This window comes from Sparus aurata, chromosome 6, assembly GCF_900880675.1.
Source record: "Sparus aurata chromosome 6, fSpaAur1.1, whole genome shotgun sequence".
Classification (NCBI taxonomy): Eukaryota; Metazoa; Chordata; class Actinopteri; order Spariformes; family Sparidae; genus Sparus; species Sparus aurata.
Genome location: NC_044192.1, coordinates 15,096,922 through 15,103,683, shown reverse-complemented (window position 1 = coordinate 15,103,683; position 6,762 = coordinate 15,096,922). Strand labels below are relative to the sequence as shown.

Sequence of the window (6,762 nt, the reverse complement as noted above, 5' to 3'; positions counted from 1 at the left end):
ATTCACGCCACATTTGGCGTGCTGGGGCTATCTGTTGAGCATGCTAACTTCAGCAGTTGTCTCTGCTACACCACACATCTTCTACCTAATGTTAAAAAGGTAATTTCTTCACATTCTGTTGATAATTCTAGTTAATTTTTTAAGTTTCTACAGCACAATTCTTTCAAAGTCCCCCTTCAAGAAGATATATCCATGGGAAAAATAACCAAATAGTGAAAATACAGTTTCAGTTTCTAATTTTGGTTTACATTTTTTTTTATAGTGTCAATATCTGTTTAATTGCTTACGGATAATACAAAAAAAAAATCAAATAGTAAAAGTTGTGGAGTGATAACAAGACAACAAAACAACTGATTTGTACACAGGATCATCTTTATTGGAAGGAGTTTCATGAGATAACAGTACTGTTTCTCAGCAGCTACAGAAGAGAGTACTGCATGCACTAAGTCACACGCTATAAACAAACCAGCCAACACACAAAAGTACAAACAAACACACACATTTTGCCTCTGTTTTTTTTTTCCATTCCACCTTTCCATTCGTGTCATAGTTTTATTTCTGCATATTTAGGCTACAGTATCACATATGATTTACCTTGCCAGGATATTTTCAGATTTGTAACGCTTAATGTCAGACGGACAGAACAAAAAGACAGAAAATAAGTTCTACGCTCAATCATCCGTCGGTATACAACCATAGTGCACCTCGGGAGACGTTTGTTTTCCCTCGTGGTTTCCTGATTAACCGCAGATTGATAACAAAGGCCATTCACATTCAACTCATGGTTTCTATAGGTTGTCTAAACACACTCAACTTCAGTGATAATGTGAAGTTCAATGGCCTTTTTTTTTACCTTTTAGAGGATTTCAAACTGAATGCAGTATTTACTGTAAAGACTTGTGAAGAGGAACAGACAGGGGAATGTTTTAGGAAAATAATGTGATAAAGTGCTTCATGTATTTCTGATAGCCCTCAATATGATCAAAAGGGAGGGTCTGTTGGTGAGGCTTTAGATTACAGCTCAGCTAATAACATTATAATTAGTATATATGGTGTATCAATAAGATACTCATTTCACCACTTCCCGATTGATCAGCAACCGAAAAGATGATGGATAGTGAAGCTTTGGACGGACATCGGGTCATATTTCAAAGTAAACAACATATCATATTGAGAAACCCATTAGCTAACATTAGCATTTGACCACTTCCTGGTTAGTATTACCATTTGGACACATCCAGTCAGGCTTAAATGAATGTGTCCAAGACGTGCATTAATATTTCAGAATGAGTCTAAGCTTTTTCATCTGTATACTGTCACACTATCAAACAGCAGCCTTAGCATGGAAGTGGTTGAATGCTAACATTAGCTGATGTCTTTTTCAGTTGCTGTGCTATATATGTTGTAGCCATGAGATAATTATGTGTCTGCTATAAGAATTATGATAAAATAATGAAGAACTTTTCTACTGGATCCTAAAATGTGGTCCACATTAAACCCTTCTAGGGTGAAATACATAACAATTGTGCAAATGTACTGTCACAGGTGACGATATATACAATATAAGTTTTATTGGATGACATACAGTATAATATCTAATGTGGTGAGCTGTATTTTTAGGTGTGTACACTATGAAGTCTTCTTTTAAGTCTTTATGAGTATAAGTGTTAGATGGAGTTTGGCTCCTTATTCGGACATAGCTACACACTGTATACGCTGATCCAGTTGGTCTGTTGTTTGTACTCTGGAATTGTACAAGCTCATTAAAAAAGTACTTAAATTGTAATTTAAACACAAATGCCAATCAAGTAAAGTATTTTATTGGTACTCCATATGTATATATAATGTAAACAGCAAGCTGTAATCTGAAGTGTTACTGCTCTGTTTTGTTGAACTGAGCGCAGAGAGTCAAAGAGTGAGGGGCTGCTAAGAAGATGCAGCTCCTGTCCCTTCATAAAACACACACAACTGCACATACAGACACACATCCAGTCCCTCCACTGACACCCTTTACTCTCACATCCTGACTGTCTGATCAGGAGGTCGACAGAGAGAGCGGCGGATGGGCGGCGAGGAGCGACAGGCCATCACTGTGTGTAGACAGTCAATCAACTTATCTGCTCAGAGTGTACCCAAGTAATGCAGTATATGTAATATATCTGTACTTTGGGTTTAAAAGTTAAACACCTCATTGGCCGATGAGTCACTATATCTGAGTGTTTGTCAGGGGGATAAGACAGGGCTGTATCAGCTGCTGATAACCTACAGTAACCCTTGGTTTATGTCTCCACCAGAGCTTATATAGACTTACGTAGAGCAATGACTCACTACAATAAGGGCTTTGGTTTCAATCTCAGGTGGTTCATACAGAGCTGTAAGATATGTCATCTTCTGAACAAATTCATGTTGGAAACAGCAACAGCATTTTCATTCACTGACAAATTAAATCCAAATCATTCTGCAGTGTGAGAAACAATGTCAACATGATACATTTATACATCAATATAAATGAAAACGATTCACATTCAACAACTGCTGTAAATTAATAATAAATAGCAGACAAATAACATTTAAAATATAGCAAATTATAATAATAATATATATTTTTTAAAGTAGAACTAGCAGTATAAAAATAGTTGCTACACAATTCTTTTTTTTTCTTTTTTCACTGCCATGCTTCTGGTTGACATGACAATGACTGAATATCTCACAGACGATCCCTGACAGGCAGCTTTTGGAGGGAAGATCTACAGCTTTAAAGCCTCTCTACTACGAGAAAGTCAGAATTTCTTTTTTTCCAAACAATCGGGATTCATTTGTTTTAGACTTGACTTCATGGTTCAGACGAAGTTGCTCATCAGACCAGTTAAAACCAGTGCAGCGTAGCAAAAGTCAGACATGTGGCGACTGATGTTAACCACTGAATATTTGAGTTTTTTATTTTGAACAGTCCTCTGACCAACTTCCTCTTTTAGCACAATGGTTCTTCCGGCTCTCGGTGAGACATTGCCACAGTCAGAGCCATCTGAAGATTTAAGATTCTTTTTTCATGAAAAGTGTCATCTAAAACTTGCTCGAGGTGCGATATAAGGGTTATATGGTGTATTCTTCTACTTAAACTAATATCTGAAATATATCCTCCAAGGGTACCAAAATACAAAACTGTTGCACATTGGAGGTTCTTGAGGAGTTGGATTCTGTACTGCACATACAAACTTAATTTAACTTTCTTTGATTATAGTAAAAAAGGTCAAATGTGTCTAAATTAAGGCTCCGCCAGGTTCGACTTCAGCAGCTGTGCGTATGTGTAGTTTAATTAAGTGTGTGTGTTGGTTTACCTACTGTACGTGGCAACAGCAGCCCACATGAATCAAATCATCATGGACTATATGGTTACTATGACTACTGGCACAGTTTCTAAAAATTCCTTTTATAATAAGTCTGAATGTTGCTTACTTAATAAAAGGAGAAGTCTGATGACCAGCTGTATTTTTCTTATGTAAACAATTTCCATGAAAAGACAAAAACCAACAATGAACTGATCTTATAAAGAAATATTACAAGCAGGGGTCCAACTGGGCTTCATCATGTGGAATTTTGAAAAAGAATATGGTTGAGTTTGTTAATAACAATTTAATAAGATTCTTTTTAACATAAATAAGATAATAAAATCTGCCACTGGGATAAATGTGATATTTTTATGATTTTACAGACATGCAACTCCAAAGTCATTTGGTACAAGTGTCAAGCAAGTCAAGTTGAGCAGGTTCTTAAAACTCTTAGGACCTGAGTCTACTCAAGTCCAAGTCACAATGACTCATGTTCACATATCAGTAGTGAAAGAACAAGAAAAAATAATGACAGATGTAGTCGTATGTATTCAACTAATGATAACAGAAAAAAAAAAAAAAACTTTCCCGTTTTAAACAACCTTTGTGGCCATTCATGGATGGATTGCTGAGTTTACGAGGTGCGCTTGAATGCATCACATCGTCCCTTTCCCCTGCGTGTGTGGATGAGTGTGTCAGACAGACAGCAGAGGACGCAGAAGCAGTGTGCCTGCTGATTGCAACAAAACGGGGTAGTATCTCTTAGCATAGTTTTTTAATTACATGACAAGGCCCAAATTAACCCCGACTGCAAGCGGCTATTTCCTCTGTGCCAGCTGCTTCCATTGTTTCCAGAAACCCATCTCTGAGTCACACTGCTGCATTGGTTGAGATTATTCCTCATCACCATGAATACACCATCCTAAAAACTAACCAGAGCAGAAAAAAAGTGTATTTATTCACGGCTGAAAATAGTCCCAATAAATGCACTGTTTACTCCGGTTTTAGAAAAGTTTGCCAAAGATTGCAGTGTCCAGAAATTTCTGAGTCAGGCCAGCTCCAGCATCATACTGAGACAGAGGCACGTGTTGTTGGTTTTGATCTTTTCATGAGACTTGATATCAATAACAAAAACTGTGAAGAAAGCCGTATCATCCCGTAAACACAGCACATTTTTAAGACTCAATTTCCCATTTACGTTGACCTACAGTGCTTCTCCTGCACCGGTGTTCAGACTGAGACTTTTTCTGATAATGTTGCCTCCCTCGCTCTCTTCCTCTTCTGTTTATTTTCAGAGAAAAGCTGAAGACCAACATTCAAAAATTGACATGCACAGTCAAATGTATAAATATTAGTAAAGTGGGCTTGAGGTTCACATGTTTTTCATGTTGTTTCACTTTTTACAGATCCATACACATGTTTAACGATAACAACAATGTTAAAGATTGAATGTACTGTTTTTTTGTCCACTGTGATTCTCTCATTGAGACAAACAGCACACCCTAGTGGTTACTGACAGCACTGCACCTTCTCTTCTCCGCCTTTATTTGTGGTCCCTTTGGGTTTTTTTTTTTTTCCAGATCATGGGGGAGTGTGTGCAGCAATAGGGGTGTAAGCTGCCAGACCAGGAATTTGAGATGCAGTGCTTGCCATGGATCCTAGTGATACCCACATACATCCCACATCATTGCACAGGAAGGAGAAGGGGATTGAAGAGGAGCAAGCAGGGGGAGGAAAAAGGGGGACAAGGGAGAGATAGAAGTCTGTTTACAGCAGGTGAGGATGGGAGAGGAAAGCTAAGCTGGGAGGACAGAGATCAGCTGCATGCAGATTTTACAGAGGTGGCCTCAGAAAAAACGTCTGCCTGGAGAGAGAGAGGGAGAAAGAGAGAGAGAGAGAGAGAGAGAGAGAGAAACAGAAAGTAAGATCGACAGTCAGATCCATTTGAGAGAAACACGGAGGGAGCGAAAGATGGCAGGAAAGAAGGCATCTCAGCCAGTGAGTCATGCTAACATTGCCAGGAGGAACATGTCGCGACTCATTTTATTTCTGGTGTCTTCACTGAGACTTACTTTTCTTTGGAAACTGCATGGAGCGCTCCTGGGCCAGATTTAGACTTCATAGGATGTAAAATTCACCGGCACCGTGCAAAACGTATATTTACTCTGCGGAAAACTTCACGCCAGTTTATAGAGCTTGAAAAGTGAGAGTTAATCTTATAATCTTATGTTTTATAGTCCTCAGTCTGCAGGTTTACTGTTTTATAGAGTTTACACATTACTAGTTTTACCTGAAGTAGTTTTAAATCAAATTTCTGCACCAGCTCTGTGTCCCTGTTGAAAAAAGGTAACCGAACAAACCCTGTCACAGCAAAAGCAGTGGGATAAAATTAAAAAGAAACAGAGCCGGTGATTATTTAATCCACCTTTTTCTCCTGGGTCTTTCCCCAAGCAATGTTTTTAGATTGTTTAATCTTTTACCCTGATGATCTGAGACAACGGCTGTTTGTTGGCTGTTTTTGTCAGTATTTTTAGTACGGGATGCCCAAAGAGAGAAAAAAAAAGAGTCAGTCCCTTCATGCTGGCAGATGGCAGGATTTCTGCTGTAAACTCGACATAGCACCCAAGAGCTGAGACCCCGTGATCTCTAAAGTCATAGTGACATTTCAAAAGACAGCATCTGCTCCCAACCCAATACATCTACTCTACTCTCATAATGGATAACTTAATTGCTGCAAAGTGGACTATACTATAAACACAAGGTGTACAAATGAAATAAACGTCTCTATTACTCCATCAATAAATCCTGCTTCAATGTTCCTGCTGCATTTCATTTGGTAATGTTGGCAATGATTAGCAGGTCCATTTTATATAATGCCCAGGGACCCGCTTCAACATGCAAGCTATTCTATTCCCACTCCTGTTAATCTTGACACGTATCAGTAATCAAAACAAATGGTATGCATGCGCCCGATGCAAGAGCCCTGCAGGACCTGCAAATGTCTCTGCAATTTGCAAACCACAATTACATGTGAGACACAACGCTGCCTTCATTTGTGATCATTATGTTAGCCGTGATTGTACATTGTACTTGTGTGAAATGAGGCTGTGGCAAAAGGTTCTTAATGGTAAATGAATGTAAATAATGTAAATTCATGTATCAAGCTAATCTTATTCATGTGGCCCAGAATCACAAATCAGTATTTGCCTCAAGGGAGGATCCTCGATTCAGATAAGGAGCAGCCCCCTTATGAATAATATAGAACTTTAACCTGGTTTGGTATCAATTGTATATGATCACTGACATTCCATGTTACCACTCCTCTTAAAAATATTTTCAAGAGAATAAATGAGTACTTGCTGTAGTGTTGAAGTGCATTTTAAAAGCATTTCTAACTGGAAAAACCTTCAAAATCACAGTTGAATGAAGTGAG

The 6,762-nt window shown here is 38.3% G+C and overlaps 1 protein-coding gene across 2 annotated transcripts in view; it reads right to left on the bottom strand.

Annotated features, from left to right (window-relative positions):
• Positions 1–351: 351 nt before the first annotated feature.
• kif5ab (kinesin family member 5A, b) overlaps positions 352–6,762 on the bottom strand; it is a 76,847-nt gene continuing 70,436 nt past the window's right edge. For both annotated transcript variants that reach the window (XM_030420315.1, XM_030420316.1), the window contains exon 29: positions 352–5,193. The gene's annotated coding sequence lies outside the window, so the exon portion shown is untranslated. The remainder of the gene's footprint in view (positions 5,194–6,762) is intronic.